General features: G+C 41.0%; 1 protein-coding gene and 1 long non-coding RNA gene across 2 annotated transcripts in view; one reads left to right on the top strand and one right to left on the bottom strand.

Annotated features, from left to right (window-relative positions):
- Positions 1 to 25,697, bottom strand: part of LOC141981561 (uncharacterized) — a 44,960-nt gene that overhangs the window by 16,418 nt on the left and 2,845 nt on the right. The gene's annotated exons all lie outside the window — the stretch shown is intronic.
- On the top strand, positions 537 to 25,697 carry LOC141981562 (uncharacterized). The gene is made up of 4 exons (XR_012637828.1): positions 537 to 739; positions 18,934 to 19,129; positions 23,150 to 23,520; positions 24,941 to 25,697. It is a non-coding gene; the product is annotated as an uncharacterized LOC141981562 (long non-coding RNA).

Genomic DNA, 25,697 nt, shown 5'->3' with positions numbered 1-25,697 from the left:
AAGAGTGCTGTTATATACATAAAGGCCATTTTTAATATGTGTGTTTGTTTACTACCACTTACGGTGAGCTGCACTTACCAGAATGTAAGATATTGGCACACTCTAGACTTATGTAAGATATTTATAGATTAGTCACTATTTTGGCAAATGTCCAAAATTATAATTGTCTTGTTCAACATGCCTGCAGGAATCCATATTCTCCCTAGTATTTCCTAGCTATGTTATTGTAAATGGTGGTGATGTGTGAACATGCTTTTCATTTTGTACAACTCATTTTTGTTATTATTCAAGAAAAATGTGTGGAATCTAAGGATTAAAATATGAAAGGGGAGACATGTCATTGAATATAATTGCATAGTTAAGTGAGCTGCAGTAAAACGTGAAAGCATCAAGATATACTTAATTGCAAACAGACTTCAAATAAACCACAGGATATAATGATTTTAAAATAGCTGCAGGGGTAGATTTACTTAGTGTTTATCTCCTAGTAACAATAATTTTTCTATTCTTTTACAGCAGGGAAGAACAGACTCCTTGTCACCCATTTTCTGAGCAACGACATATGTTAGAGCTGCAGCAAACATTTTCTCCTGCTCTTTGAACAGTTACAATGGGAGTTTCATTACTGTTATCCATACAGTACCATAACCGTGTATAAGTCATGGTTCCCTGCCTGCAAGAATTTACAAACTGAGGCCCAATGCTGCAAACACTTATGCATGTGACTGATTCAGCTCAGGTTAGTAGTTGCAATCAGGGTGGACTGGTTTAAATCAAAGTAATTTAAATCACCCATTTTAATAATAATTTAAATCACCCATTTTAATTATGATTTAAACCAGCAAACAGAAAACCTGGATTGAAATAATGAATTTTAATCTTATTTTGCATTTGTACTTTTTAGTTATTGTCCTAAAGAAAGGTTGATTGTTGGTCATTGGTAACCATTAAAACATGTTAATTTGCAATTAAATATAGCACTTACACTAAATTTGATGTTTATTTTTGTTAGTCAGGAGGATACACTATATCTATATACATTTATTTAAGCAATTATATAGTTTATCTTACATTTATTCAGATTCTTTGTTTTTTATGTTATTATGTTAGATAATGGTGAATGATGCACTTATTTACTAGATTACGTTTAATTTTTACTTTTGATTTGGGTCACGTTCTGTTTAGATTGAAACTAAAATTCAATTCAATGCACACAAACATTTTTAAATAGTTTTTTATTAGTTAAATAAAACTACCTTAAATGTGCTGAATACATAAGAAACAAAGTTTATCAAACCATGTTTTGTATCTAAAACTAACAGATTATTAAACTAAGCATTATCTGAAGTTAGTGAATTAAAATTATTATTTCTGGCCACCATCTCCTTCAAGATTTTAGAACTAGTAGCTCTCATCCTCTCAGACCTCATTTTTATTCATACCCTGGAAGATGAAGACAAGCTTTCCTGCTTTTTCAGCTCCCAGTTGGTTTCTTATATCTTTGAATGAATTAATCATTGAACTGAACCAGTTGAATAAACTGAAATGAAAAGATTCTCTCTGCACCTATGGAAGAGGCTACTGCTATCAAAAGCTAGTTTAGCATTTCAACAAACTCTGGTTCCAGGTGCTTAGCCTGTGACTTCCACCAATTCAGTGGTTTCAATTTCTTTAAAACTTGGCAGCAAATATATACTAATATTATTTAATTTAATTTAAATGATTTTACTACATTATAGGAAATTTAGAGCTTAAAATAGGTTTTACAATTTCAAATATTATTTTAAATTGGTTTATTTTTTTAAAAAAACAACCCTGTCTTTAATTTAAATTTTTAAAAAATCCAGTTTAAATTAAAACATCAGATTTAAATTTAAAAAATCAGGTATTGTAGTTGTAATGTATGAAGCTTGATGAATCTGGGTTTAGGGGTTTTGGGGTTGTTTTGTTTTGTTTTCCAGCTTATATTATTTATTTATTTAATTTATTTATTTTCATTACAGTGGAGGGGCTCCACTCAGGGATCATGACCCCTTTGTGCTAGGCACTGTACACACACACATAACAAAAAGAATTTTGTGCCTCAAAGATCTTATAATCTAAGTTTGAGACAGGAGACAACACATGATTGATAAACACACTAGGGGAGGACAAGACAGGGGATGCAAAAAATAAAAAGCAAAGTCAATTTTGGGTTGCACTAACAGAGGCATAGTTTGCAAGTCACAGGAAGTGATAGTACTGCACTACTCAGTGCTGGTTAGGCCTCAGCTGGAGTACTGTGTCCAATTTTGGTCACTGGTATATAGAAAGGATGTAGAGAAACTAGAAGGCGAGAGACAAAGGCGAGAGACAAAGGCGAGACAAAGGTGACAGACAAAGAAGATCAAAGAGATGGAAAGCAAGCCATATGAGCAAAGGCTGAAGGAACTGGGTATGTTTAGTTTGGAAAAGAGGAAACTGAGGAGGGGAAGGGGGGCATGATAGTGGTCTTCAAATACTTGAAAGGCTGCCATGAAAAAAGATGCAGAAAAATGTTTCTCTTGCCAGAGAGGGCAGAGCAAGATGCAGTGGGTTCAAACTACTACTATGCTTGTTATTCCTTGACTTTAGCAAAGCTTTTGATACAGTCTCCCACAGTATTCTTGCCCGCAAGTTAAAGAAGTATGGGCTGGATGAATGGACTATAAGGTGGATAGAAAGTTGGCTAGATTGTCAAGCTCAACGGGTGGTGATCAATGGCTCCATGTCTAGTTGGTAGCCGGTATCTAGAGGAGTGCCCCAAGGGTCGGTCCTGGGGCCGGTTTTGTTCAATATCTTCATTAATGATCTGGAGGATGGTGTGGATTGCACCCTCAGCAAGTTTGCAGATGACACTAAACTGGGAGGAGAGGTAGATACACTGGAGGGTAGGGATAGGATACAGAGGGCCCTAGACAAATGAGAGGATTGGGCCAAAAGAAATCTGATGAGGTTCAACAAGAACAAGTGCAGAGTCCTGCACGTAGGACGGAAGAATCCCATGCACTGCTACAGACTAGGGACCAAATGGCTCGGCAGCAGTTCTGCAGAAAAGGACCTAGGGGTGACAGTGGATGAGAATCTGGATATGAGTCAACAGTGTACCCTTGTTGCCAGGAAGGCCAATGGCATTTTGGGATGTATAAGTAGGGGCATTGCAAGCAGATTGAGGGATGTGATCATTCCCCTCTATTTGACATTGGTGAGGCCTCATCTGGAGTACTGTGTCCAGTTTTGGGCCCCACACTACAAGAAGGATGTGGAAAAATTGGAAAGCATCCAGCGGAGGGCAACAAAAGTGATTAGGGGACTGGAACACATGATTTATGAGGAGAAGCTGAGGAAACTGGGATTGTTTAGTCTGCGGAAGAGAAGAATGAGGGGGAATTTCATAGCTGCTTTCAACTACCTGAAAGGGGGCTCCAAGGAGGATGGATCTAGATTGTTCTCAGTGGGAGCAGATGACAGAATGAGGAGTAATGGTCTCAAGTTGCAGTGTGGGAGGTTTTAATTTCATTGACTGTCCCCGTGTTCTTGAGTTATGACAGGGAGAACAGAAGTTCCCAATCAACCTCCTCTAAACCATTCATTATTTTATGCACTTTTATCATCCTCCTCTTATTTCTCCCCTTTTTGCAATAAACAATCCCAGTTTTACACTCTTTTCATAAGAGGTTTTTTCATGCACTCAGTCAGTGTCATTGCTCTGCTCTGAACCCCCTCCAGTTAAACAATATCTTTTCTGAGATGAGGTGATCAGTACTGAACACAATATTCTAGATGAGGCTGCAGCATTGATTTATATGTCAATATAGTATTTTCCATATTATTCCCCATCCAATTCCTTATGAACTCTAACATATTGTTATCTTTTTTGACTGCAGTTGCATATTAAGCAGAGGTCTTTGTTGAACCTCCTACAAGATTCCCAGGTCCCTTTCCTGAGAAGATATAGGTAGTTTACAATCCTGTAAGTTGTATGAGTATTTACTTTTTCCCCTCCAATGTGCATTATTTGCGTTTATCAACCTTTGTCTGCCATTGTGTTGCCCATTCACCTAGCTTTAGGTGAAGGTCTCTTAGGGTGAAGGTGAAGGTCTTTTAGGTCTCTATGAAGTTCTTCAGTTTTTTCTGGTCTAACCTAAATAACTTAGTATCATCTGCAAATTTTGGTACCTCATGACTTATCCCTACTCCTTTCCAGAACATTATTAATTATATTAAACAAATAGGTCCAACGCGGGATGATCTAGGCATACTTAATCCTTCCTCAGAGCAGCGGGGTGGACTAGAGGATCTCTTGAGGTCCCTTCCAAACCTACATATCTATGATTCTAGTACAGAACATTGAGGAACCCTGTTGTTAACCTTTTGCCATTTCTGCCTCCTAATCAGTTTTTTATCCATGACAATACTATGTTTCTCACTTAGGACTATGTAGCTTCTCAGTAGCGAGGGATCTTGTTAAAGGCCTTTTGAAAGTATAAAGTTATGTCAGCTGGTTCACTTTTATCCACCGTTTTAATGACACCTTCAAAGAATCAGAGACACATGTGACACAATTTTCCTCTGCAGAATTCATGCTGCTTAGACCCTATCATATCATGATCATCCAGGTGCTTTGTTACTCTGTTTTTAATTATCTTTTCTACCATTTTTCCTGATACAGATGTAAGGCTTACTGGCCTGTAAGCCCCCAGATCACATTTAAGGACCTTTTAAACATAGGTAAAACATTTTTTACCCTCCAATCAAATTGGCGAGCCAATCAGGACCCATCTATCCAAAACATAAGTCAAACCAAGCAGCGCAGGTTCGTGACCTAATTGCTGGGAGTGGGATAACAGTCAGTAAACAATGAGATGCTAGTGTTTATTAATCTCATGTACACTCATGCAGCAAGCTAGGCCAGACCTGGATGGTGGGGATTTTTATAAGCTCTGCTGCAGTGGGTACCACCTTTTAAAAGTAATCAGTTTTGTAAATCATGCATGATAAAGTACTTTAGGTGAAACACCAATACTTCAGGAATTCCTGGGCAAAAAGCCACATTTTAAGTATAAATAAGGATTAACGTGCATTTCTTGACTAAATGCCAGGTACTGAATAAAGAGAGAGGAAAATAATTCTCTCTCAAATATGAAACTTACAGCTATGGCAAACGAAAGGGAGAAACGGGAGACATTGGACACCTTTTTTGTACAATTTGTAATGAGTTATGTCTGTTGTTCAGGCTCAATATTGTAAATAATCTTGAGCCTCATGGTCATGTATGGACCTTGTTTAAACTGGAAATAGAGGGGAAAAGTAAAAAGGGGCTAGATAAGGAGCAAAATCATATAATGCATTGTCTCACTTGTTTAGCATTGAACAATAACATAAGAGAGCTGATAAAGAACTTAAAACTAGCACAAGATCAAATAGGAAATGAAAACATCAGTTGGAAGGTAGAAGAAACTATATTACCCATCTTACAGTTTACAAGAAATTTAAGGAAAAGTAGGAGATTGGCAGGCAAGATGCAGTCAGCAAAGGGTAGAAAAATTAGGCTTGCAAATACAGACTAAAAATCTTAAAATCATGTATGGAGTTGCTCAAAAATAGCTAACTGCAGCAAGTACACTTGTTAACAATTTGAAGTGCCTACAAAAGCAACAGGCACTTGGGGAACAAATTCAGATTTTGTGGGAGCAGGAAAAACAGAGGTCCTGACTCCCAGCTACCTGCTCTAATCCATTGAACCCCTCTCTCTTCCCAGAGCCAATAGTATAACCTTTTGTTTCTCTTGCATTACTCACTTAGCTCAGTTTGCTGGACTTGCTGCTGCTTCCTGTACTTTGAAAAGCCCTCATAGAGTTAGTTAATTTCTCTTGGCTCATGCCCCCCTCCCTGCTTACATTGTTTTCTCCTTGCTTCTGCCCTCCCTCAGTTTTAATAGTTAAAAGTTATAGTTATTACAGAAACCCCATCACAGACAGAGACAGAGAAACTGAAAAAACAAATCTTCAAAATGCTTAAGGTCAAAACTTTACTTTAAATAAGTCCTGTAAAATTAAATATTTTAACCATTCAGGCATGAAACAGCTAAAGAAACTTGTAACTTTCTTGAAGATATGGTTGCCAAGAAACAGAAATACTATCTTTGCTTTTAATCCTTGTCACTATCTAATATACCAAACATTGTTTTTTCTTATTTTTATGTACTAGTATTCTTAAGGTAAAAGTAATGTAGAGTAATGGAAACTGCCTTAAATTAACTAAATTAAAATGATAGAGTGGGAAAATAGTAGGAATTTTTAGCAATTCTTACTAAAACTTTTAAATAGAAAGGTAACAAATAACTTAATTAAATGTTTAATTCTTTTGTTTACTTTTTTTTGTTTTACAAAATTCATTGCTTTAATAACTTTAAACTCTTAATTCCTTATCTTGTAGAATTATAAATACAATGTTGGAACCATTCATTTTTACTTGTAAGTTTGTCCTGTATGTCATGTATGTTGTCCTGTGTTGTTGTATGTGTGTTACATGACTATTTTTTGCTTTTTATTCTGTTGCAAGTCAATTTTATACTTATATGTGTGTGTGTTATATACTAACATTAGCAGTACCACACTAATTTAATCTTATGGTTGGGTCATAACCATCATAACAGCAATTCAAAGGTTTTTGCAAAGTTCATAAAGGCCTCCATTATATATATATATATATATATATATGTCTCAAAAATAATTCACTTGCGAACAAAAAATATATATGTTTTTAATTAATCAAAGGCTTTTTGTTCAAAGAAAAGAATGGTAGGGGAAATACTTCAACATTAATGTAAAGGCAAAATTGATAAAATCCTAACTTTTTTTTAAAGTTTTTTATAAACTTCTATGTACCTCTATTAAATATTAAACTATAGTTATAGGTATATTATAGCTAAAAATTTTAAAAATATAACAATATATGTGATGCAAAATGTTAAAGCTAACCAAGCAAGTTTCAAAAAGGTTTCTACCTCTGTCTCCAAATCGCAAGCAAATTAACACTAAAAAGCTTGGGTGAAAATTCTGTTGCTAACTCTCTTGCTAAAACAGAGTACTCAGCAGGGGATGGCAATACATCTTCTGATGGAAGATTGTGAGCATCAATGGAAATACAACCTTGATAGTGCTACTATAAGGTGGGTGCATAACTGGTTGGAAAACCTTTCCCAGAGAATAGTTATCAGTGGGTTCACAGTCAAGTTGGAAAGGCATATCAAGTGGGGTTCCACAGGAATCAGTTCTGGGTCTGGTTCTGTTCAATATCTTCATCAATTATTTAGATAATGGCATAGAGAGTACACTTATAAAGTTTACAGACAATCCCAAGCTGGAAGAGGTTGAAAGTGCTTTGGAGGATAAGATTAAAATTCAAAATGATCTGGATAAACTGGAGAAATGGTCTGAAGTAAATAGGATGCAATTCAATAAGGACACATGTAAAATAGTCCACTTAGGAAAGAACTATCAGTTGCACACATAGAAAATGGGAAATGACTGCCTAGGAAGGAGTCCTGCGGAAGGGGATCTGGGGGTCATAATGGATCACAAATTAAATATGAGTCAACAGTGTAACACTGTTGCAAAAAAACCAAATATTATTCTGGGATGTATTTGCAGGAGTGTAATGCTTCCACTCTACTCCACGTGGATTAACCCTCCACTGAAGTATTGTGTTCAGTTCTGGGTGCCATTTCAGGAAAGATATGGACACATTGGAGAAAGTCCAGAGAAAAGCAACAAAATGATTAAAGGTCTAGAAAACATGACCTACAAGGGAAGATTGAAAAAATTAGGCCCCTTCCAGTCCTATGATTCTATGATTTAGCAAACAGGTATACTATAGTATGGAAAACTAGTAATGCACATGTTAAGGAACTAAAAATGAACATCTTTATTCAAAAACATCTAAAACATGCATATTTGTGCAAAAGAATTGGAAAAAGTAGAACAAAAAGCAAAAATTTATTTTAATTAAGGGGAAAAAATTAAAAAGTAAAAAACCTGGTCATTCTTCTGTCATATGCTGTACCAAAACATGGCTTGTGTTATAAATGACTTGGTCCCTATTGCATTCTAAAAAAAACTAAGTTCATCTGTCTATAAATTCAGATTTGTAAAAGCAAGAGAAATGTTAAGAACTAACAAATGTTAGCCAACTTAAGCTGTTTAAGACTGCATCCCACAGACCTGAGACACCAGAAGATATCAGTGCACAGCAAAGAAACCACCAGGCATCGGAAGAAGAAAAGATAAAGTGTTTTAGAAATAACAGACATGACAACAAGAAAATGAGTACTTGTGGCACCTTAGAGACTAACCAATTTATTTGAGCATGAGCTTTCGTGAGCTACAGCTCACTTCATCGGATGAAGTGAGCTGTAGCTCACGAAAGCTCATGCTCAAATAAATTGGTTAGTCTCTAAGGTGCCACAAGTACTCCTTTTCTTTTTGCGAATACAGACTAACACGGCTGTTACTCTGAAACCAGACATGACAACGACATTTCAACCTACCTCCAATCCTCTGGAACAGTGGCTGTTTTAATGAGAGTATGCATTTTTGTTGGCAGTTCAGTCACTTCATCTGTAAGCTCCTTCAGAGCTCCTGGGAGATTCCAGCTGGGCCTGGTGACTTACTGTTTTGAAATTATCAGTTTGCTCCGTCACCTCTTCAAGGTATATTGTCTCCAAGATCATGCGGACACACACTTGTGCTATGCCTGGGATGGTGCATCGTGCACTCCCTTCTGTGGCTGGCTAGCATTGTTTGCTGGTCAAAGGAGATGCTCAGTCATGGCTACTGCCCCTCTGCAACCCTTCCTGACCCTTTTATGTGGCTCACATACCAGCATTCCCTGTGTTTAGAAGAGCACCGAGACTGCATATATGGCTGGTCCCTGTGGAGGAGTACAGAGGGGAAGGAGAAAGTCTCTGTGTGTCATACCCCCTTGCACATCTGTACGAATGCAAGTCACAGTCTGGCCAAAAGTCTCAAGGCCGAACCTCCAGCAAGCCACATGGCAAATATCACTATTTACAGGCAATTTTCACTTCAATCTCACCAAGCCAATGGTACATTCATTCTCCCTAAGAAAACTAAGCTAGATAGAGAGCACAGTGTATAAGAAGAACATAAGGTACAAGGATCCATTTTACTGTGTTTGCCAACAAAGGTATTTCATAGAATCATAGAATCATAGACTTTAAGGTCAGAAGGGACCATTATGATTGTCTAGTCTGACCTCCTGCACAATGCAGGCCACAGAGTCCCACCCACCCACTCCTGTAACAAACCTCTAACCTATGTCTGACCTATTGAAGTCTTCAAATTGTGGTGTAAAGACTTGAAGGTGCAGAGAATCCTCCAACAAGTGACCCGTGCCCCACGCTGCAGAGGAAGGCAAAAAAACCCCAGGGCCTCTGCCAATCTGCCCTGGAGGAAAATTCCTTCCTGACCCCAAATATGGCGATCAGCTAAACCCTGAGCGTGTGGGCAAGATTCACCAGCCAGACGCCCAGGAAAGAATTCTCTGTAGTAACTCAGATCCCACCCCATCTAACATCCCATCACAGGCCATTGGGCATATCTACTGTTTATAGTTGAAGATCAATTAATTGCCAAAATTAGGCTATCCCATCATATCATCCCTTCCATAAACTTATCAAGCTTAGTCTTGAAGCCAGATACGTCTTTTGCCCCTACTGCTTCCCTTGAAAGGCTGTTCTAAAACTTCACTCCTCTGATGGTTAGAAACCTTTGTCTAATTTCAAGTCTAAACTTCCTGATGGCCAGTTTATATCCATTTGTTCTTGTTCCTCTCTTTGAGGAGCAGTATGTGATTTCTCATTGCACACATTGTACATTGCATCCTGAGATTCACAGGTTTTGGTGTTGTCTGGGAAAAAATGGACTGGACTGACATTTTCTAGAAAAAAAACAAAAACAAAATTTAAAAAACCTCTGCTGAAACCTGCTACTTTCAAGGCTATTTTCCTGCGCATTCTTGCCAACTCTTTGATTTTACCACTAGTCTTCTAATATTTGGTGGTTGTCTCAAAGCACTAGCTCTGGGAGTGATGTCCCTATTGCATTCCAAAAAAACCTAAGTTCATCTGTCATCTGTTCATCTGTGACTCTAAGTTTCACTTACAAAAAAAGTAAATTTCTAGCCCTCATGGTTAGGAAGGAAAGCTTGAAAATATAACCCCGAAAGGCTCACAGACCAGACGGCAAGTAAAATGACCCCAGCATTGACTAATTTTAAAACCTCATAGTTCTTAAGCCAGTCTTGTGATTGTGTGGGGTTTGACTCAGACATTTTGAGTGCTGAGGGTTGACAATGCTGTTCATGCCATCTGTACTGACCACTGCCCATTGTGAAACTGACAAACTACTATGGGGAACTGGCAAAAGAGGCAATTAGAGGTTGAATTGTGCCATGTAAATCCCCTTTGGCTCAGGAGGCCACAGAGGGATCAATGCCTGTGTAACCACGTTTATATTGCAGCATTTGATTTATTATTATTATTTTTAAAGTCCAAAGAAAAGGGGAGAAGCAGCGGGGAGGGGACATGGATTTTGAATCTTCTGTGACTTTGCACAGGTGCAGAATGCAGAGCAGGGCAGCTTAGTTAGAAGGGCCCAGAGACAGCTAGAAGGGGAGTGGGAGACTGCCCTGTGGACTCCTTGGCTAAACAATATAGGATCAAGAGCTGTGTCTGCTGTGAAGGCTGCACACCAATACCATACCACTTTGGATACAGGCTACAGATTCTTGATCTTGCTAGAAACCAAGGAGACAGTTAACTATCAGCTCAGGAACTGGAATTGGTGTTTGTTGCAAGAACCTTTGCCAGTTGTCTTGCTGAGGAGCTCTATGACCTATTGTGTTTGTATGTACTTGAGACTAAAAAAAGCAGAGATTTTGAGTAAAGACATTCTGGTGACAGTGCTGGAGACTAATAAAGTGAAGGCTTTAAGTAACAGCACTTGATTTTGATTTGTTTGTGTCAGCCATATAGCAGACAGAGGTGCTACATTTCCCTTGGTTTATTTCCTGATACAGCCTCGCAGAGAGTAATGTTACCGAGAACTTTGGGTTTAGGGAACCCCGGGTAACAACTGCATCTATACATGTGAAACTCTTACCATGACATCTAACTGGTTTGATCTAACTGTTCCCTTCCTATAAACAAGTGCTTTCATTCTCTCTAATGCCCTCCTCTGTCCAAGTACAATCCTAGTTCTGCAGCCACACAGATGTGGAATTGGAATAGTATGGTCTACCCTACAATGGTGTCTGTGAAGCCAATACTCAACTGGAAGGAGTCCCACCCAGCCCCCATTTTATCCTCTGTAGCTTCAGTTGCCCAAATCTAATCCAGTGTGTTTTTCCAAGGATCTCAGTTAGGTCCTGAGCTAAATTCTGCTCTCAGTTCAACCTGTGTGGTTCCAGAAAAGTCACCGAAGTTAGTTTGTGGTCACACTGGTGTAACTAAGCAGAATTTAGCCCAAGATGTTTAATTTAGCAGATACATATTTCTTTATCACATCAGAAAATGAGCTACAAGAGTAATGTAAAACCAGAGCAAACCCTCCTCACCTAACCTCCCCCACCCCTAAAATAACCAACCAACCAACAACCACAACAAAAAACCTGTGATGTAAGTTCCTTGTTTACTTTTTTGGTGAAAAATTTGACAAATCAACCTTTTGCCTAATGCTTAGTGCATTTTTGTCATTCATTACTTTCAGTGAGCAAAACTCAAAGATGTGTATTGCAGAAAAGAGGGGGAAGGAGAGAAGAAGGCAAAGTTCAAATTCAGCTCACTGCCTTTTGGTCTATATCAAACTGTTACCCAGGTGACGAATACAGCAGGCACCAAGGCAGCCTTGGCAGGGAAAAGAGATCGTGTAGGTATTAAAATGATACAGTATGGCAAAGGGAATGAACAGATGGTAAAAATAAAGGATGGAGCAGGAAAGAAAATGAAACCAACCACCCGATCAAAGTTTCTACTGCAAAAAAGGAAAAAAGCCAAGGACAGAGGCAGGTGTAGTGGCGATGTTTCCTCAGCTAACCAATAAAGGAATACTTGAGAAGGCAGCAAACCACCTTGGTACCCATGTGCTCACTTGAGCTATAACCTTTTATGTTGGCAGAGTATGGACTCAAACTTGCTCCAGTTAAAGTAAATGGGAGGTTTGCCACTGGCTTCAATGTTATCAGTGCTAATATTTGGGAGGACATAATGCATGGAACATGTAAACAATACCACATGACAGGATGTACATTTGTCATCCCAACAGGCACCTGTCATGATCAGTCTTAAGGGACTTAGTGAAAAAAAAAAAGAGGAGTACTTGTGGCACCTTAGAGACTAATAAATTTAGTGCCACTGATTTGAAGGTATACATTATCCCCAAATGTGAAATAGTTGTGGGTGAGGACAAAGTCACAAAGGTCAGCCACCAGGTTTGCAGTGACATTGTCGGGGATACTGTTCCTGATGGCTTGTAGTCCATCTTTGTGTGGAATGTTGGCGTAGAGGGCTTCTACATCCATAGTGGCCATGAGGGTATTTTCTGGAAGATCACCAATGGATTGTAGTTTCCTCAGGAGGTCAGTGGTGTCTTGAAGATAGCTGGGAGTGCTGGTAGCGTAGGGCCTGAGGAGAGAATCTACATAGCCAGACAATCCTGCTGTCAGGGTGCCAATGCCTATGCAGCTCTCTAACACCACATTTTACAGGCCATTACCCTCTGATCCCACTGAGGGTTACCAAAAGAAACTACAGCATTTGCTCAAGAAACTCCCTGAAAAAGCACAGGAACAAATCTGCACAGACACACCCCTAGAACCACGACCAGGGGTATTCTATCTGCTACCCAAGATCCATAAACCTGGAAATCCTGGATGCCCCATCATCTCAGGCATTGGCACACTGACAGAAGGATTGTCTGGCTATGTAGACTCTCTCCTCAAGCCGTCAGGAACAGTATCCCCAACAATGTCATGGCAAACCTGGTGGCTGAACTTTGTCCTCACCCACAACTATTTCACATTTGGGGACAATATATACCTTCAAGTCAGCAGCGCTGCTGTGGGTACCCGCATGGCCCCACAGTATGCCAACATTTTTATGGCTGACTTAGAACAACGCTTCCTCAGCTCTCATCCCCTAATGCCCCTACTCTACTTGTGTTACACTGATAACATCTTCATCATCTGGACCCATGGAAAAGAAGCCCTTGAGGAATTCCACCATGATTTTACAATTTCCACCCCACTATCAACCTAAGCCTGGACCAGTCCACATAAGAGATCCACTTTCTGGACACTACAGTGCTAATAAGCGATGGCCACATAAACACCACCCTATACCAGAAACCTACTGACCACTATACTTACCTACATGCCTCCAGCTTTCATCAAGACCACATTACACGATCCATCGTCTACAGCCAAGCTCTAAGATACAACTGCATTTGCTCCAATCCCTCAGACAGAGACAAACACCTACAAGATCTCTATCAAGAGTTCTTAAAACTACAGTACCCACCTGCTGAAGTGAAGAAACAGATTGACAGAGCCAGAAGAATACCCAGAAGTCACCTACTCCAGGACAGGCCCCACAACGAAAGTAACAGAAGGCCACTAGTTGTCACCTTCAGCCCCCAACTTAAACCTCTCCAGCGCATCATCAAGGATCTACAACCTATCCTGAAGGATGACCCATTACTCTCACAGATCTTGGGAGACAGGCCAGTCCTTGCTTACAGACAGCCCCCAACCTGAAGCAACCACACACCACACAACAAAAACACTAACCCAGGAACCTATCCTTGCAACAAAGCCCATTGCAAACTCTATCCACATATCTATTCAAGTGACACCATCACAGGACCTAATCACATCAGCCACACCATAAGAGGCTCATTCACATCTACCAATGTGATATATGCCGTCATGTGCCAACAATGCCCCTCTGCCATGTACATTGGCCAAACCGGACAATCTCTAGGCAAAAGAATAAATGGACACAAATCAGATGTCAAGAATTATAACATTCAAAAACCAGCTGGAGAACACTTCAACCTCTCTGGTCACTCGATTACAGACCTAAATGTCACAATTCTCCAACAAAAAAACTTCAAAAACAGACTCCAACGAGAAACTGCAGAATTGGAATTAATTTGCAAACTGAACACCATTAAATTAGGCTTGAATAAAGACTGGGAGTGGATGGGTCATTACACAAAGTAAAAACTATTTTCCCTTGCTAATTTTACCCCTATTGTTATTCATACCTTCTTGTCAACTGTTTGAAATGGGCCATCCTGATTATCACTACAAAAGTTTTTTTTTCTCCTGCTGATAATAGCCCACCTTAATTAATTGGTCTCGTTACAGTTGGTATGGCAACACCCATTTTTTCATGTTCTCTGTGTATATATATCTTCCTACTGTATCTTCCACTGCATGCATCCAATGAAGTGGGTTTTAGCCCACGAAAGCTTATGCCCAAATAAATTTGTTAGTCTCTAAGGTGCCACAAGTACTCCTCGGTTTTTTTTGCTGATACAGACTAACACGGCTACCACTCTAAAAGGGACTTAGTGGTAGAGCAGGAGGGGTAGAAACATCCCAGTGTTATCTTTTTTCTTTGCCTATTTTTCTCTCTCTCTGTCACCTAAGATGGCAAATGAACCAACCCTTTGACTTTGGGATTGGGAATCCTGGCCAGAGAATTTGATCAGCTCTGTTGCTGGGAACATGTGGTAAGGATTTTACCTTGAACTAAGTCCAGTTTGTTAAGTTTTAGCTACTAGAAAGCATTTTATCTTTATTTCTCATGTAACCATTTCTGACTTTCATACCTTGTACTTCTACTCACTTAAAATCTCTTTCTTTGTCATTAAAATAAACTAGTTTTATTTTTTAATTAAAGTTAATCTAGACTTGTGTTTAAACTGAACTGTTTGGGTAATTCCAGTTAAAAAGCAAACTGTTAGATATCGACCCCTTACAAGAGCAATGAATCTATAATATCTGGACTGTCCAAGAGAGGGCTAGACAGTGCATAACCCTCATTTTGGGGGAAATCCGGGACTGGAAGTGTGTTGGGGTCACCCTGCAAGTAGTAACCAAGGATGATGGAAGCTAGATTGTAACTGATGTGTGGCTGGAAGGCTGCAGCTACACACAGACACTCAGGGCTGTTTTGAGGGGGGCAGTTTGGAAGGTACAGCAGCAAAGCATTTTGAGGCACCCAAGGCTATAGGGCAGGTGGTGACACAGCCCCTCAGTAGTCTGGGTGGCATTCTGGAATGTGACACTATGAAGTCACCCTTCAAGTAATATAACTGTAAGCATAAGCTCCCAGCTCAAACAAAAAGAGTGTGTGAACCTGCCCAGGAGCTTTTGCTGAGTATTGTTTTAGGTGGATGCATGGGGGGAGATGTGTGGGTGTGGGTGGAATAGAACAAACAGACACAAAAAACTGGAAAAGACTAAGAGAATGAGAGAGAGAGAGCTTGAGGGAACCACTGGAAGTACAGTGTCTGATCCTGGAATAAACCCAGGAAGAAGTTTTTGGGTCTGAGAGCAGGCTGAAGAGAGTGCTGTTGCAGCAGTGAATAAAGGCAGCTGTTTCCTGCTACTTTAGTCCTTTTGCATTCAGAGATACAGGACTTTGTACAGTCTGAGTAAATGAACAAAACTATCATCAGTTTATACATAAGAACATAAGACCAGCCATACTAGGTCAGACCAAAGGTCCATCTAGCCCAGTATCCTGTCTTCCGACAGTGGCTAATACCAGGTGCCCCAGAGGGAATGAGCAGAACAGGTAATCATCAAGTGATCCATCCCCCATCACCAATTCCCAGCTTCTGGCAAACAGAGGCTAGGGACACCATTCCTGCCCATCCTGGCTAATAGCAATTGATGGGCCTATCCTCCATGAACTTATCTAGTTCTTTTTTGAATCCTGTTATAGTCTTGGCCTTCACTACATCCTCTGGCAAAGAGTTCCACAGACTGAACTGTGCGTTGTGTGAAAAAATACTACCTTTTTTTGTTTTAAATCTGCTGCCTATTAATTTCATTTGGTGACCCCAGTTCTTGTGTTATGATGAGTAAATAACACTTCTTATTTACTTTCTCCACACCAGTCATGACTGTATAGACCTCTATCATATCCCACCTTAGTCTTCTCTTTTCGAAGCTGAGAAGTCCCAGTCTTATTAATCACTCCTCATATGGAAGTTGTTCCATACCCTTAATCATTTTTGTTGCCCTTTTCTGAACCTTTTCCAATTCCAATATATCTTTTTTGACATTAGGCGACCACATCTGCACACAGTATTCAAGATATGGGTGTACCATGGATTTATATAGAGGCAATATGATGTTTTCCATCTTATTATCTAGCCTTTCCTTAATGATTCCCAACATTCTGTTCACTTTTTTGACTGCCACTGAACATTAAGTGGATGTTTTCAGAAAACTATCCACAATCTCTTTCTTGAGTCGTAACAGCTAACTTAGACCCCATAATTTTCTATGTATAGCTGGGATTGTGTTTTCCAGTGTGCATTACTTTGCATTTATCAACATTGAATTTCATCTGCCAGTTTGTTGCTAGTCACCCAGTTTTGAGAGATCCTTTTGTAGCTCTTTGCAGTCTGCTTGGGACTTAACCATCTTGAATAGTTTTGTGTCATCTGCAAATTTTGCCACCTCACTGTTTACCCCTTTTTCCAACTGGAACACTCACAGGACCCCAAACTTTGCTAGCTGCTCAGGTAAACAAGGGACAACAGCACAGCTGTGAAGTGCTTCGAGACCAATGGAGGGAAGGTGCTAATGGTATTTTATTAATTATTAATTATTATTATTATTATTATTATTATTTCAGTAATGTATAGAACACCTGTCCCTAGGTCACCTATGCCCTTATTACTAAACTAGGAAAACAGTTACACACAGTGAGTAGCACTGAAGAACCACTGCTGTTGGCATCAGAGATGATAGCAACTATGGTGTGATTTTTCCAGGAAAAAAACAAACAAAAGCTAAAACAAACAAATGCCATGCTCCATGCTCTGAAGTGTGCTAGTCTTATGCTCTGCCAAAGGGAATGAATTCTAAAGGCAAGGCTCCTCAGTAAGTCCAAACAATTATTAATTCATTATTATTAATAATTTTTTATTATTGTTTCTTGCAAGGGCAGATAGCATGGCCTTCACAGTACAGTGTTTAGATGTTTCATTTCACTCTAGCTTCTTGGAGCATTTATATAATACTAACTTCTAATAAAGTATGTCTTTCTCAAAGCTTGCTACAGTTCCCACAAGTAAAGCTTTAAATGAGCTAGTTATTAGATGAGGGATTTGAACGAGCTGTTAAGTGAATTTCCCTGAACATTCAAGTGGTATTTTAGGTGTAGGGTGCACCGTAGCTTCATCCTCAGTATGATATACAGAAAAGGTTATTCTTCCTTTGACAGTACTGGTGTTAATATTACACATACATTTCCATGCTTTGTCTTTATCTTCCTCTTCCCCAGCCCAGGAAGCATCAATGTCACCTAAAATGATCTTTTTTGTTCCACAACATACTCATCATTCTATAAAGAAAACTAAAGGTGAATTGAAAAGTTTTTTTTGTTTTAATTAGTCAAATATTGAAGGACCAATATCAGCAATATGATATATGTGCAGATATGTATTATTTTCACAGAGATCATCTGGAATACTCTCATGGGCCATCCAGAACAAGCCAAGTGCATGATCGGAATCACAATCCCCTCTAAGAGTTAGGGTCATTCACTCATGAGGTCATGGAAGTTTTGACAGTAGTAAGGGCCTGTGACTGACACATCCCTTTTTGTATAAAAGAGAGTAGATAACACCTGGGACTCCTACTAACAGATTCTGTTGACACCTTCTTTGAAGAGGGAGTTTTACCACCACTCTAAAACATACAATAGTGCAACCAGAACTAAAGAAACCATCATTCATCACTAGAGACTCACAGACTATCCCTCAGTGTCTAATCTGCCTGTTGGAAGCAAGCTAATAGAGATACCAGCAAACACCTGCCTCCTTTACCACCTGTCAACTGCCAGATTTGTAGATCCCTGTCAGACAGGGTTCATGTCAGTGAATGGTACAGAGACAGCCCTCATTCTGGTGGCTGACCTCCTCCTGGCTGTGGACAAAGGAAGTATATTCATACTCATCCTACTTGACCTCTCTGTGCCAGTAGATACCGTTAGTCGCAGACTATTCCTGTCCTGCCTCCAAGAGGTTACAGGGGTAAAGGGAGGTGCCTCTCAGTATGAATCCAAAGGGTCATTATGGAAAACTATTCCTCCACCTCCAGTGACCTCACTTGCAGAGGCCCACAAGGCTCAGAACTCTCCTTCATATTACGCAACCTCTGTGTGGAATTGCTGAGACAGCTGGTGAGACAACATGGGCTAAAGGGTCAGCAGAACACCAGCCTTACGTCTCCTTACATCAAAAGTCAACAGCGCTATGGTAGATGGACACTATCCTGTAATACCCTGAACAAACCTTATGAAAATAAGATAAACTTTATAGAATTAAGTTAAACCTTATCAAATTAGGGTTGATACCTGTGGGGTACATTGTATTAAAATGCAACTGTGTTACTGTAGGTACCTTCTATAGTAGGGAGGGGGGATGTTAATGTAATTCCTCCATTATCAGCACATTGAAAGCCACCCTCCTGGAGAGATATGGCTATACTAGTTCAAATGGGATTCCCCAGGGACAAACTATCCAAAGAAAGGGTTTTGGGATAACTAGCCTGGTTTTAAGCTGATTCAGTGCCTTCTTCCAACAGACAGGACCTCTGGTCCACAGGGGGCCATAATCCTTATGGAAAGACTGGGAGGACGTGGCCTACTTAAACTTCATGAGACTGGATGCTTGTTCTGAGCGGAAACTGTGATGAACTTGTTACCACAAGGACTCCTCTTGGGTAGCAGGTTGAAGGACTGCTCCTGCCAGAATCCATGTTAGAGTTGAGGCTAACTCTGGTAAGCTTACTAGCACAGATGCAGGTTCTGTCATTGTTTTAATATGTTGTCTCCGTAATGCTTTTTACTTTAAGACTAAAGTAGGCTTGTTTAGAAAGAGCTGTGTGGTACCTTATAACACCTGTTAAACATCCCTGAAGAGAAAGCAAGCAGGTGTCCTTGGGCAACCTGTCTATGCTTGGAAATACATTGGGAAGGCAGGGAAGAGAGCAGCCTGGAAATACCCATCAGAAGGGAGAGGGATATGTATCTCCACTCAAGAGAGGCAACCCCTGGGAAACTGAAACCCCAAGAGTGGGTGTCCTTGCTGGGCCATTAAGGGGAATACAGTTGCAGCTGCAGTGAATTATGGCAAGCACCATCTCCTAGCTGTCTCAATGCCTAGCTTCCTGAATGCAAGGATTGGAAGTGTCCAGTGCCAGTGGTGTTTCCAGAAACCCCAACAAGACAGAGTCCCACTTTCTTTTTGCACTGGCTCACGGAGCTGAGCCAGACGAGAGGTAGTGGGTGTATAAAACACACTGTTAAAGGGTACATTGTGCTGCTTTCAAGCAGAGGTGGTTGAAATTGTTTGAGCAAACTTTTTACCATCAGAAAATGGCCCTTTTTCATTTAAACTAAAATGTTTAACAAAAGTGTTGCTGGTTTTGAGCAAAGTTTCTATCAGGAAGAGTTCTCAAGGTCGGAAGCCCAGAATAGTTCAGGATGTGGAAGATCCAGGTTCAAGTCCTTGCTCTACAGCAGGAACTTGAACCTCAGTCCCCCAAGTCAGGGGTGCTATTAGCCTACTACAGGGACTGAAGGCCTAAAATCTTAGTCTCTGTCATCTGAGAGCAAAGGACAGAAAGTATAAACTTTCCTTAGCTCTCAGACCACAGAGACCAAGATTTCAGACTTTCAGACACTGTAATAGGCTAACCACACCGCTGTGGCTAAGATGACTTTGGTTCCACAATATCATTAACTTGTCAGGGAACTGCCTACACCCCTTCAACAAGTTTGGATTGTCTAAGTCACAAGCCTGTTCTGCATTACTGCCCCCTCTAGACAAGGTCTGCTGCTTTGCTTTCTGACCAAGACAACTAATAAAGCATGATTATTCTTAGAAAACTATTCAATTACTCCTGAGGTCAAAAAGACTGCTGTCTATTGGCTCAATTTACTACAGATTTTAGGTAATAAAGATGGAATTGATGTACATTTTTTCTTGGCAGGTGCCAAAAACTTGTTCAAGTTTGCCAGTGGGCTTCACTACCTTTGAGTTTAAATCACTTCAACAGCTTTTTTAGAAGTAAAAGAGAATTTCTGGAAATGCTGTTTCATATTTTTTTTAACAAAAGATGTTTTCCCAGTTATGTTGTGATTTAACTCAGACATAGCATAAATAGAATATTCCTTACAGTAAAATGATCCTTAAATAGAAATTATTTCAATCACATCACACTCTCCACTGAATCTGATTTTGAAATATGAATAAAATATATGGTTTTCTTTGTACTAGAGATTACTTTTCTATTATCCGACCGCCTGTCTTCAGAGATGCCCCAACTAAATATTATATTTACTAAAAGCCACCTTTACTAGGAGTCCCTCTGCCCCCCACATTAAGCATCAACCTTCCCATAATTTTTTGCTTAAGACACGTTTCAAGGTAATTCTTCACATTTATTTAGCACTCTTCATTTTTCATATGCCATAGCAGTAGCGCCCGAATTGTGGTTTCTGGTCACTTCTGGGGGATGAGGGGCTTTCCCCTGAGCTGGTTGGTCACAGGATCTGACTTGTTTCCAGCAGCTTTCTAAGAGCCTGTAAGCCAGTCAAAGCAGCTGGAAACAAGGAGGAAAAAGCTTTTCTTGCAACTAATAAGGGCTGCTGCTACGTAAGAGGTAGGAGTGAGTGTGTGAGAGCAGTGGGATTAGAACTCAAAGAGTTTCTGGCTTTCAAACCTGGGGTGCTGATCACTAGACCAGCTTCTCTCTCACTATTTAGACATTACTTCCCAGAAAAAAGCCCAAAAAATAAAATATAGTCAATTTGAATCGCTAATCAAGTTGGATCACAAGTTTTCAATAAAATTACTTTTCCAGATCTTGTTTATCTACCTCCCACAACTGGAGAATCAGTTATGTACTTGTTTGGGGAAAAACACACAAAAAGCAAAAACCTCCGAAAATAAAAAATTTCACACTAGAATTTTTTTTTCTTTTCTGTGTACTGTAACAGAAACAAAACATTCACAGGCAATATCATATTGCCTCTATATAAATCCATGTTACACTGACATCTTGAAAACTGCATGCAGATGTAGTTGCCCCATCTCAAAAAAGATATATTGGAATTGGAAAAGGTACAGAAAAGGGCAATAAAAATGATTAGGGGTATGGAAGGGCTGCCATATGAGGAGAGATTAAGAAGACTCCTACTCATAATATAAGTGACAAGGTTGATTCCCCACTCTGGCACTTTGAGTGCAAAAGGTGGGGGCCCGCAAGGATTTTAAAAATTAATACTGGCCACTCCAGGCTGTTATTAAACTTCCAAGGTCACAGCTTCTCTCTGACCTTGGATGGGTAGATGCTGCCACCACCCAAAAGCAAAAAAACCCTTTGAAAGCAGAATGGCGCACTTGGGAATTCCTTCCTGCGGGGTACCCTCAAGCCCTCCAGGGAAGAGCTGAGAAAGAAAAACAAAGGAAATCAGCTGTTGCCACCAGCTAATTAAACAACATGCACAAACCTCTTAGGACACCAAAAATCCAGTCCTGTTCTTAAAAAGGTAAATTTTATTAAAAACAAAAAGAAAGAAAATATATCTGGAACTTAGGCTTTTGCCAGATTTAAAAAACCCACTTACAAAATTTAAACATCAAGAATAACCTTCTTGAGGTCCAGCTTAAAGGTTACAAGCAAAACAAAAAGCATTTGGGGTTAACACAGATGAGTCCACTAGCTATAAGAAATAAACAGAAATAAATCTAATCGCGTCTTTCTAAACATTCCTGATCTACTTACATATTAGGGGTTGTTAAAATTAATTCTAGATATGATCTGCTTCTCACAGCATAACTGCTCCCTGTTCCCCTCTTTCACAGAGAACCAAAACACAGGGACAAAGGAAAGTTTTTTCCCAATTTTAAAAAGTTCTAGCCCTCCCATTGGTTCTCTTGGTCAGGTGCCCACTCCTTTCCTTTTACCTGTGGGCTTGTTAACCCTTTACAGGTAAAGAAGTAGAGAACTATCACCAAGAGGGATTCCATAGCCAACTGGCTGGCTGAGTGTCCACAAAAGGGAGCTTTCCCCATCTCATTGATCGCATGACCCCCAAATCACAGACAGTGCTGGCCAGCCTGGTTCAGGTTGGGTCCACATTGGCTGGGATTTCTTCCTGGCGGTTTAGGAAAACAGAGTTAATAAGATACTTGCACCTCTAATTTTACTACTAATTACATGAAGAACTAAACAGTATTTTTCATATTTTAAGGACTACAATGACTTAGAATACAGGGACATTTTCACCCGGCTAATTCTGGGAAATCTTTCCTGGAAAGAGCATCAGCCACTTTGTTAGAGGCTCCTGAAATGTGTTGCATTTCAAAATCAAAGTCCTGAAGAACTAAACTCCACCGAAGAAGTTTTTGTTAGCCTCTTTGACTGTGTGAAGCCAGTTCAGTGCAGCATGGTCAGTCTGCAGGTGGAACCGCTGTCCCCAAATGTATGGACATAGCTTCTCCAGAGCATACACAATGGAGTAGCGTTCTTTTTCTGCGAATGACCAGTGGCTTTCCCTCTCAGAAAGTTTTTTGCTGAGAAACACAACAGGATGGAATTGTTGATTTGGTCCTTCCTGCATTAAAACTGCTCCTACACCACACTCGGATGAATCTGTGATTACGACAAATGGTTGGTCGAAGTCTGGGGTCCTTAGTACAGGGTCAGACGTAAGGGCTGCCATCAGCTGGTTAAAGGCTTTCTAACACTTCTCAGTCCCCTGAACTGCATTTGGCTGTTTTTTCCTGGTCAGGTCTGGAGAGATCGGAACCAAATGGGTGGAGGTGGCAGAGAAGAAGAAGGAGAAAGCTAGTAGCAGTTGGAGCAGATACCAGAAGGGGCAACCCGAGATGACACCCTACCATCGGGGTCAGCCCAAAGCCACACCTTGCAAGGAGGAGCCCTCCACACAGCCAGGGAGACCCTAGATGCCCTCTCATCCCACTCTCCAACCACCCACCTTGCCCCAGCCCACAGTCAGCTGGGTGATGCTTTAAATGTAATGAGCTGGGGCATGTGAAGGCCAACTGCCCCAAGAGCACCAGCCGACTACAACTCATCATCCCGGAGTCCCACCGAGATCCTTCAGGCCCAGATGCCTCTCAAATACCCCCAGAGCGAAGTGTGAGTGTGGGCTGGAGGAAGCACAAGTACTTTTTCTTTCTTTCTTTCTTTCTTTCTTTCTTCTCCCCAAAATGTGCTTTAGTATGAAGACAGGATATTATGCAGAAAAGGCAGAAGGATGTTAAACAGCAGCTACTAAAGTTTTAAATCAGCAGGTCTGGATAACTTGTATCTGTGAGTTTTTAAAGAGCTGACTAAGGAACTCACTGGACCACTGATGTTGATTTTCAATAAGTCTTGGAGCACTGGGGGGGATTCCAAAGAAAAGTAATGTTGTGCCAATATTTAAAAAGGGTAAATGGGATGAGCCAGGTAATTATAGTCCTGTCAGTCTGACATAGATCCTGAGCAAGATAATGGAATAGCTGATAAGGCATGTGACGGCGTGTACCAACCCCATACTGGGCCAATGGAGCAGGACCAATCATGGGCCCAAGAGACCACCCCCTTCCCCTGCTGTTCATGCTCCAAATGGAAAGGACAGATAAAGGGAGGCAACCTAGCTTAGGGTATGTCAACACTATGAAATTAGGTCAAATTTATAGAGGTCGATATTTTAGAAAGTGGTTTTATACAGTCGATTGTGTGTGTCTCCACTTAAGACCATTAACACCATTAAGTCAGCAGAGTGTGTCCACAGTACCGAGGCTAGCGTTGACTTCCGGAGCGTTGCACTGTGGGTAGCTATCCCACAGTTCCCGCAGTCTCCGCCGCCCATTGAAATTCTGAGTTGAGATCCCAATGCCTGATGGGTCATGGGTGGTTCTTGGTATATGTTGTCAGGCTCCCCCTCCCTCCCTCCTTCCCTCTGTGAAAGCAATGGCAGACAATTGTTTTGCGCCTTTTTTCCTGGGTTACCCATGCAGATGCCATACCACGGCAAGCATGGAGCCCACTCAGCTCACCATCACTGTACGTCTCCTGGGTGCTGGCAGACGCAGGACTGCATTGCTACACAGCAGCAGCTCATTGTCTTGTGGCAGCAGATGGTGCATTACAACTGGTAGCTGTCCTCATTGTCTCCTGGGTGCTCTTGGCCGGCCTCGGTGAGGTCTGTCAGGGGCGCCTGGACATAAATGGCTCATTGTCTTCTTTCAGTTTTGTCTAATGGAGATTCAGTCCTGCCTGTAATATTGGCAGAGGGATAGCTCAGTGGTTTGAGCATTGGCCTGCTAAACCCAGGGTTGTGAGTTCAATCCTTGAGGGGACCATTCTGCCTCAGGCTGCTTTCCCAGCCAGCAGCACCGCGAGCACCCAGGAGACAATGACAGTTAGCAGTTGTACTGCATTGTCTGCTGGCGAGCACCCAGCCGACGACAGCTAGCAGTCATACTGCATCGTGTGCTGCCAGCCACCCCTTGTTCCCCCTCCCTCTGTGAAAGCAACAGCTGACAATGGTTTCGTGCCTTTTTCCATGCAGGTGCCATATTCCTGTTGGCATTGTCATCCACCTGCCGCTTCTGCTACCACTATGCTCTCCTGCTCACGCCATACCATGGGAAACATGGAGCCCGCTCAGATCACCGCAGCAGTTGTGACCACTCTAAACACCATGCACATTATCCAGCAGTACATGCAGAACCAGAACCAGAACCTGCAAAAGCAGGCAAGTAGGCGACAGCAGTGCACTGAGGAGAATGATGAGGACATGGACACAGACTTCTCTCAAAGTACGGGCCCCGGCAATTTGGCCATCCTGGTGGCAATGGGGCAGGCTCATGCCATGGAACACCGATTCTGGACCTGGGAAACAAGCACAGACTGGTGGGACCACATAGAGTTGCAGGTCTGGGACGATTCCCAGTGGTTGCGAAACTTTCGCATGTGTAAGGGCACTTTCATGGAACTTTTTGACTTGCTTTCCCCTGCCCTGAAGTGCAAGAATACCAAGATGAGAGCAGCCCTCACAGTTCACAAGTGAGTGGCGATAGCCCTCTGGAAGCTTGCAACACCAGACAGCTACCGGTCAGTCATGAATCAATTTGGAGTGGGCAAATCTACCGTGGGGGCTGATGTGATCCAAGTAGCCAACGCGATCACTGAGCTGCTCCTACCAAGGGTAGTGACTCTGGGAAATGTGCAGGTCATAGTGGATGGCTTTGCTGCAAAGGAATTCCCTAACTGTGGTGGGGCGATAGACGGAATGCATATCCCTATCTTGGGACTGGACCACCTTG

This window comes from Natator depressus, chromosome 2 (assembly GCF_965152275.1).
Source record: "Natator depressus isolate rNatDep1 chromosome 2, rNatDep2.hap1, whole genome shotgun sequence".
NCBI lineage: Eukaryota > Metazoa > Chordata > Testudines > Cheloniidae > Natator > Natator depressus.
This window is presented reverse-complemented; position numbering and strand designations above follow the sequence as displayed.